The sequence below is a fragment of the Natrix helvetica genome, assembly GCF_964273705.1.
Source record: "Natrix helvetica genome assembly, chromosome: 11".
Lineage (NCBI taxonomy): Eukaryota > Metazoa > Chordata > Lepidosauria > Squamata > Natricidae > Natrix > Natrix helvetica.
This window is the reverse complement of record NC_138562.1, coordinates 11,586,588-11,596,042: the sequence shown is the minus strand read 5'-3', so window position 1 is coordinate 11,596,042 and position 9,455 is coordinate 11,586,588.

Genomic DNA, 9,455 nt, shown 5'->3' with positions numbered 1-9,455 from the left:
TTTCCTCATTTCAAAGCTTTTCTTCACTGCTTAGTCCAGTTTTCCCTAACCTATTTACTGCTGCTTTCAATTTGCAAGCTGCACTCAATGCCACTATACAAGTAGCAAAGTTAGAGAGTTGGAATTAGCAGAGATGGCTAAATTGACTGCTTTGATAAAAGAAAAAAAAACATTAGTGGTTTTGTTTCTACTTGGAAACCACTTCTGGACTTTGTGCTTGTGGTGGAAAAAAATGAAACTTTGGTTTTGGGTTTTACTGACTAGATAGATTTGTTGATATGGCTAGTTTATACGACTAAGTAAAAGTAAAAAGTTGAGATTTGATATTATTATCTGACATAGAGGGAGTTGGAGTCAATGCCCCTTCTTTCTTTCCCCCTTCTTTTCTACACTCTCCCCTTCCCCTTCCCTATTTTTCCTATTTGTTTTTATACCATGTTCCCCCCCAAAATAAGACAGGGTCTTATTTTCTTTTGACCCCCAAAATAAGCACTTGGCCTTATTTTCGGGGAGGTCTTATTATTTTTGAGGTGCAGGAGGCGGCGAGCGTGGTCACCTCATGGCTGCTGCTGTGTTGCAATATTTTCAGGGAGGGTTTATTTTAGTGCACGCGCTCAAAAGCCCCATTGGGCTTATTATCCAGGGAGGTCTTATTTTCAGGGAAACAAGGTATTTTCTGTAGTTGATATTATAAACAAGTTTTTTTTAAAGTAGGAAAGTTCAAGGAGACATATTTGGAAGGCAAGCAACAGTGAAACGATAGGAAAAATGTTGCTAGATAGTAAGAATAATTTGACAGGACTAATGATCTAACAGCATGGTGGGTTGTCCTGTGCTAGATGGTGGAGGGCTTGGATAGCCATCTGTCAAAAATGCTTTAATCTCAATTGCTACACACCGCATGGTTTAAGATTCCAAGGTCTAAAAATATATGTACTGTATATGATTCCAAAAATTCATATCACGTAACTGCCAAGGAGGTAGCAAAAGGCAACCTGGAGAAACATCTTGCTACTATCCTTTTAAACTTGATGCCCATGAATCTAGTTGAGTTCTTCCATTTTATTTTTGATGTTTTTGACCTCCCATGGTGTATTTAGTGAAGACAAACATTTTGCAAAGAGAAACCTGGGTATAATAGATCTTTAGAATAGAATTCTTTCTTGGCCAAGTGTGATTGGACACACAAGGAATTTGTCTTTGGTGCAGATGCTCTCAGTGTACATAAAAAGACAAGATACATTCGTCAAGAATCATAAGGTACAACACTTAATGATAGTCACAGGGTACAAATAAGCAATTAAATCAATATAAATCGTAAGGATACAAGCAACAAAGTTACAGTCATACAGTCATAAGTGGGAGGAGATGGGTGAGAGGAAGATTAATAGTAATTGTAATGCAGCCTTAGTAAATGGTTTGACTGTGTTGAGGGAATTATTTGTTTAGCAGAGTGATGGCGTTCAGGAAAAAATCTGTTCTTGTGTCTAGTTGTTCTAATGTGCAGTGCTCTATCATTTTGAGGGAAGGAGTTGAAACAATTTATGTCCAGGATGTGAGGGGTCTGTAGATGTTTTCACAGCCTCCTTTTTGACTCGTGCAGTGTCCAGGTCCTCAAAGGAAGGCAGATTGGTAAGCAATTGTTTTTTCTGCAGTTCTGATGATCCTCTGAAGTCTACGTCTGTCTTGTTGGGTTGCAGAGCCAAACCAGACAGTTATGGAGATATGCAGATGACAGACTCAATCATTCCTCTGTAGAACTGAATCAGCAGCTCCTTGGGCAGTTTTGAGCTTCCTGAGTTGGCGCAGAAAGAGCATTCTTTGTCATGCTTTTTTGATGACCTTTTTGATGTTAGGTGTCCATTTGAGATCTTGAGATATGAGAGAACCTAGAACCTTGCTGATGAGAGGATTTTTACTCTGGGTTCATCTGCAACTGATAACAGGAAGGACGAATGAAAAACGAGGAGCATGTTTATGAAATGGGATGTGAGTGGAATGACATATGTGGCATCTTTTAGTCTACAACCCATTTTTCCCACCTGTATCTTCCACTTCTTTGTAAAGGACACAAAATTGTCATCAAGGTTTCTGCCCATCATTCAAGAAAATGTAAAAGGGATTTAGACACCAGCAACATCATAAACAAAATAGTACTTTCTCTTCACATATTGTCCGTCTTAAGGATTTTTAATTTCTTTTGGGGGGAAGCATAATTGATAATTAACCAAGAACTGATGGATCTAAATACTTTCATTGTACTACTACCATGGTTCAGATAGGTCTCTGGATCCTGACCAATATATGAAGAGGAGGAATCATAAATTCTTTGTCTAAATTCTCGGCATTTATCTCATCAATCCTGAACATCTTACAATACCATAAAACCATAAATATAAAAACATTAAAATGAATAAGGATTTGATGAAGACTAAAAAGCAAGAACAATGCTTTGAGGATGGGATCTTCTCTAGAACTCTACCATTTCAGATTAACAGAGTTGGAAGGGACCTTGTAGGTCACCTAGCCCAACCCTTCATCCAAGCAGACTCTACACAATTTCTGACAGAGAGCAGTCCAGTCTCTTCTTGAAAGTCTCCAGTGATGAAGCTCCTACAATGTCTGAAGGCAACTTCTGATCCATGGGTTGATGGTGCCCCCTGTTAGAAAATGTCTCCTTATTTCCAGGTTGAATCTCTCCTTGGTCAGTTTCCATCCATTATTCCTTGTCTGGCCATCAGGTGCTTTGGAAAACAGCTTGACCCCCTCCTCTCTGTGGCAGCCCTTCAAATATTGGAAGACACTATCATGTCTCCCCTGGTCCTTCTCTTCACTTGACTAGCCATGCCCAACTGCCTTCCTCCTATAGCACCCCCACTGGTGCCCCAAGCCAACCAACAGAGGCCCTTCCAGAAAGCTAAAAAGGTGGGTGATGGTGGCTCTCACCTCCAGTGGCAGGATGTTCCAGAGGGCAGGAGTCAAGGCAGGAAAGGCTCTTCTCCTTGAACCCACCAGCCAAAATCCCTGGACCATAGGGGTCCATAGTAAGCCCCCTTCTGCTGAAGCGAGTCGGGCAGACCAGTTCCACTTAATGACCATCATCTACGATGTTGGTCTAGTGCTGGTTGAAAGACAGCTATATTTGCTTCCTAGTCTACAGAGAGGGATGCAGTGGCTCAGTTGGGGCATGGTGGCTCAGTAGCTAAGACACTGAGCTTGTTGATTGGCAGTTTGGTGGTTCAAATCCCTAGCGCCACGTAACGGAGTGAGCTCCCGTTACTTGTCCCAGCTTCTGCCAACCTAGCAGTTGTCTAGCATTTCTAGACATTTGTAAGTTGTAACTTGGGACGCGGTGGATGCTGAGCTTGTCGATCAGAAGGTCGGCAGTTCAGTGGTTCGAATCCCTACACATTATGCTGTGTAATGGAGTGAGCTCCCGTCACTTGTCCCGGCTTCTGGCAAACTGGTAGTTCGAAAGCATGTAAAAATGCAAGTAGAAAAATAGGAACCACCTTTGGTGGGAAGGTAACAGCGTTCCGTGCGCCTTCGGTGTTTAATTATGCTGGCCACGTGACCATGGAGACGTCTTTGGACAGCGCTGGCTCTTCGGCTTTGAAACAGAGATGAGCACCGCCCCCTAGAGTCGGGAACAACCAGCACATGTGTGAGAGGGGAACCTTTACCTTTCCTTAGTCTATAGAGAGATAGAAATGGTGGAATCCACAACCACGGTAAGAACCTCCCTAATCTTCTTCTAATGATTGTTCATTTTAAAACAGTCGAACCAACAGCAGGAAGTTATTTCCGAGCGGCCTCTGCCACACTGTGTGTCTCTTTTCATATGTAATTATCCTCAAAGCGCATGAGATAATGCCGCGGATCCCACAGCTGCGTACGCATCTATAAATCATTAATGAGGCAGTTAACTGAAGCAAAACTATAAAAGATTTGCATTACCCGACAGAACCCTGCCTTAATTGACTTCCAGTTATTTACAATTAATTTTTTCATTTGAAATCATAACCCAATCGCTTCTGTAGATGTGTGTACGTGGGGCTTTAATTGTTTAATGGTTCAAGGAAGGAAAATGCCAATGGATGAGGTTCATCACATATTTATTCAGGGAAGCCCTGTAAATAGACAGCGATGGCTTTTATTCGGGGGGGGGGGGATAAAAGTACATAGAGATGGTGCAGTTTCAGTTGTGTTTGTGTTCTTACGTTCGCAAGGCGGAAAGACTGGGCCATCCTTCTTTCCTTGGCTGCCCAGATTATGAGATGCCTGAGCCACAGCGGTCTTCCCACACAGACCTAAATAAACAGCTTTAAAACTGTTTTTTAAAAGTTCAACTGTGCTTATTTTTTGAATGAATTACTGTTTTCATCTTCCCTTAACATTCGGCAATTTCATATATATATGAAAGTTGCTCCCACTTTTGCTATTTGCTTGATCTAATTAAAAGCAGAATCAACAATTTAGAAAGAGGACATTTCCTTTCCTTTTTTTTTTTTTAAAGGGAAAGGATTTGCAGCTGCATAGAGAAGCAAGTGCATACAGTTTCCAGAGGCTGCAGTGGAAAGGAGATTGGGACTGCAAAGGGTCATATTTAGTGTTCCTGAAAAAGCTATAAGATTCCAACCTAGATAGAACAGAATAGAATAGAATAACAGAGTTGGAAGGGACCTTGGAGGTTGTCTAGTCCAACCCCGTGGCTCAGGCAGGAAACCTTATACTATTTCAGACAAATGGTTGTTCAATCTCTTCTTAAAAACTTCCAGTGTTGGAACATTCACAATTTCTGGAGGAAAGTTGTTCCACTAATTAATTGTTCTGTCAGAAAATTTCTTCTTAGTTCTAGGTTGCTTCTCTCCTTGGTTAGTTTCCACCCATTGCTTCCTGTCCTTCAGGTGCTTTGGACAATAGGTTGACTCCCTCTTCTTTGTGCCAACCCCTGAAATATTGGAACACTCAAAACTAAGGCTAAAAAGCAAGAACAATGCTTTGAGGATGGGATCTTCTCTAGAACTCTACCATTTCAGATGAACAGAGTTGGAAGGGACCTTGTAGGTCATCTAGCCCAACCCCCCCATCCAAGCAGACTCTACACCATTTCTGACAGATGGCAATCCAGTCCCTTCTGATTAATTGTTCTCAAGGTCAGGGAATTTCTCTATTACTGAGAAATGATTACAATTGCAAGAGGCAGATAAGGCTCCTCCAGTCCCTTCAAATGAAAAGCGAAATGCCAATTTGCGCATCAGCCGATGGGACAAATAACAAACGGGGCTACGATGGATTGGGCAACAAGGAAGTGGAGAAAGGTCAACAGCCTCAACTCCAACTCCTTATTTTACTTCTTTCTTGATCTCCAACTTTCAAGATTGTATCAGGTGACATTCCATTGCATCGTGTTACCGTTTGTAATCGTAGTAATAGGAGGCCAGTTATGGGTCACTTGTCTTGCTGGTAATTTGGATACTAGAAAATTCTTCCTTTTCTGCCAGTTCCTGAACTTCACAGCTCCTTTCACTTGTACTTAGCCTAACCCACAATGCATTAAGAGAGAAGATGTGAACTTTGCTTAAATTCTTTGGGATAAAGGTAACTTGACAGCTAGAGGTAGCTCTGTTCTTGATTAAACGTTACTCCGATTTGTAGTTTGTTATTCATTAGTGCAAGCAGAAGTTAATAGAATAGAATAGAACAACAGAGTTGGAAGGGACCTTGGAGGTCTTCTAGTCCAACCCCCTGCCTAGGCAGGAAACCCTACACCACTTCAGACAAATGGTTATCCAACATCTTCTTAAAAACTTCCAGTGTTGGAGCATTCACAACTTCTGGAGGCAAGCTGTTCCACTGATTAATTGTTCTCACTGTCAGGAAATTTCTCCTTAGTTCTAAGTTGCTTCTCTCCTTGATTAGTTTCCACCCATTGCATCTTGTCCTGCTTTGGAGAATAGTTTGACTCCCTCTTCTTTGTGGCAACCCCTGAGATATTGGAACACTGCTATTATGTCTCCCCTGTTCCTTCTCTTCACTCAACTAGCCATGCCCAGTTCCTGCAACCATTCTTCATATGTTTTAATCTCCAGTCCCCTAATCATCTTTGTTGCTCTTCTCTGCACTCTTTCTAGAGTCTCATCATCTTTTCTACATCGTGGTGACCAAAACTGAATGCAGTATTCCAAGTGTGGCCTTACCAAGGCATTATAAAGTGGGATTAACACTTCCCGTGTTCTTGATTCTTAATAAGAATGCAAGAACATACAACTTAGTTTTCTTCTTTATGATGGCATTTTCCTCAGCATTTTGAGGATAATTCCAACACGTTATTATTTAGCATACAGCATAGAAGGTCAGAGAAATGTGCACATGCTGGACAGAATGCAATCCTGAGAGCTTAGAATGCTAGTTCATTCAGTTCAGGGCTTGCACACCCATCCTTGGTGCGCCACAGGGGGGAACTAGATTTACACCTATTAGCTAGTGGTACTCGGGGCTGCTGGCTCTTCCAGGCTCCTCCTCTGATCACGCCTCACCTTATGTTGCAATGGCTCATGTTTGGCCAGGTCCAGCACCGGCTTCTGCACCCCACATTCAGGAATGTAGCTAGGTTTCCCCCCCCCTCCCTCCACAGATGTGGTACCTATTTATCTACTCGCAATATTCTCTGTTTTCGAACTGCTGGGTGGGCAGGAGTAGGGATTGAGCGATGGGAGCTCCCTCCATCTCACAGAGCGGGGCTCGAACCTCTGGAGTGCAGACTGCTTTGGGTGGGTAGTTCCAGTGCCGTGAAGCCTCCGCACCACTGTGTCCCCTTTCATTCCAACGAAAATGATCAGGCTCCAATAATCCTACTTCAGACAGATTATAGAAAGACCGAGCTCTCTGCAGAAAGCCGGGAGAGTTGGAAGGGGAGAGCACAAGAGGATGACCAAGGTGGACGGACTCAGTTTAAGTGGTAGTAGAGCACTGTTGGGAGAGATGAACTAACAGGTTATTATGTCATGGAGATATATCTATGTGGTTGCTAAGCATTGACGATGACTTGATGGCACATAATCATCATTTTCATCCTCCCTCTAGCAAAAAAAAAAAAAAAAAAGACAATTACAAATTGCAGTTGAAGCACACATTGCACGCAATCAGGGTTGACAATGTGTTGATGTTGATGCTTTTGGCGTATTTTAATCCATCTAATGCCATCTCCATTGAAACTGTCATTAAAGTATCAATCAAGTGCAAATCCTATAGTAGTGATTCCAGGGTCAAAAAGAGATTAAGGGATGGACATTAAGGCAGTGGCCCTAATTTTTCCAGTTACGCGGACCGGCAGTAGCTGTGGTGACAACGGGAGGGGGGGGGAGAGAGATGGTTTAGTACGCAGGCTCACCTCTTGCCCAAATGGAGCTTCAGTTGCTTGCCTGATGCTTGGTTGGCCCAGTTCCCAATGGGTTGAGGCCCAGTACTGGGCCCCAGACCGGGGTTGGGGACCCCTGCATTAAGGAATCACAAAAAGGCAATATTAAATGTGCGACGAACTCGCCCTAACTACATTGAAGGAATTGGCTTTGACTGAAAGCTGAAAGAGCAAATGAAGATTGTTGCTATTAGTTGCTAAGTCATGTCCAACCCATCGCGACCCCATGGACAATGTTCCTCCAGGCCTTCCTGTCCTCTACCATCCTCTGGAGTCCATTTAAGCTCACACTGACTGCTTCAGTGGCTCCATCCAGCCACCTCATTCTCTGTCGCCCCCTTCTTCTTTTGCTCTCCATCTTTCCCAGCGTTAGGCTCTTCTCCAGGGAGTCCTTCCTTCTCATTAGGTGGACAAAATATTTGAGTTTCCTCTTCAGGATCTGGCCTTCTAAAGAGCAGTCAAGGTGGATCTCCTCTAGGACTCACCGGTTGGATCATCTTGCAGTTCAAGGGACTCACAGGAGTTTTCTCCAGCACCAGAGTTCCAAGGCCTCCATTCTTTGGTGCTCAGCCTTCCTTATGGATCTTATAAATGAAGATAGCTGGTTATATTTGATGGACTGGTCTGATATCCTCAGAAATGTCTTGGTAAAACTATGCTATAGGAGCTGATCATGTTCATTCACATGCTAACAATACCAACAGAGCAACAGGTGCACCCTTAACTTTTCCTAAGTTTCTGGAGACACAAGATGGAGTTTTAACTCAAATAACTTGGTCTGATCTGTTGAACACCTTCTTCTTCTTCTTCTTCTTCTTCTTCTTCTTCTTCTTCTTCTTCTTCTTCTTCTTCTTCTTCTTCTTCTTCTTCTTCTTCTTCTTCTTCTTCTTCCTCCTCCTCCTCCTCCTCCTCCTCCTCCTCCTCCTCCTCCTCCTCCTCCTCCTCCTCCTTCCTCTTCTTTTAAAAAACCAATTCATGTTGAAAGGACAGAATAGCCAGAAAGAAAAATAATAGAATATTCTTCTTCTTCAACAATATTCTCTTCTTGTTGTTTAATGTTGACTAAAAGAAAAACACAGTAAAAGAGGAAAGCAGAAATGTTTTAATGTACTGGCAGTTATTTCTCTTGTTGGATCAGAAGATGGCTTCTAATTTTAAAGGCAGAAAAAGTAGATTTGGCCACTGGCAGAGATGTTAGGATTCTACTGATCAGCCAGCAATAGGTGAATATGTTAAAAAAGGTTAGGAAGTCCATTAAAAGAGGAACAATTTACCTGCTCCTAAGATCTCCGTAGAAGAGGCAGTCTAATAAAACATGGCTTAGAGATCCCACTGTGTTTGATCTACAGCAGTGGGGTCAAACTCAAGGTTCAGGGCCAGATCTGGCCCATTGAGTGCTTAGATCTGGCCCTCCCAAGCTCCATTTTCACTGGCAGAGGGTTGCAGGAGGCTGTCACAGGAGCCCGTTTTCACTGGCAGAGCACTACCACAGGTAGCCCCAACATGAGTGATGTTGAGCTGGCCATGCCCATCCCGGTTCTTCCAAGAAAAAATACAACCCTGATGTGACCCAAATGAAATCGAGTTTGACACCCCTGATCTACAGGGGCATAACCTGTAATTATAATGGACTCTTCCCTTCCACTAGGCACAGCTGGCCAAGGTGAGGAGCCATCGAATATTTAGGCATGGTTTTATAGTTGAGGTAACTTTCTGGTTTCCACATAGGAGCAGAGTGCTTAAGAGAAGATGCTTAGGCAAGGAGGATGAGCTATTTTGTCATTCTGCATCTAATGTATGAGTTTACCTTTCTGCCTGCCTGATGATAGGTTAGCATGTGTAGGGTTTCCCAAGACAATCCTAATTAATGGAGTTTGTTTTCCATTATTACTCTCCAATGTGTGATGGAGTTATTGCCTAGTATATGTTGAATCAGGCTAGCCTGGTAAAACATATTTTGCAAACGAAAAATGCTGGGCTCATAGCATTTTAGCAGTGCAGCTTTTCTTCTTAGCTTCTCAGATATCTGGGAATT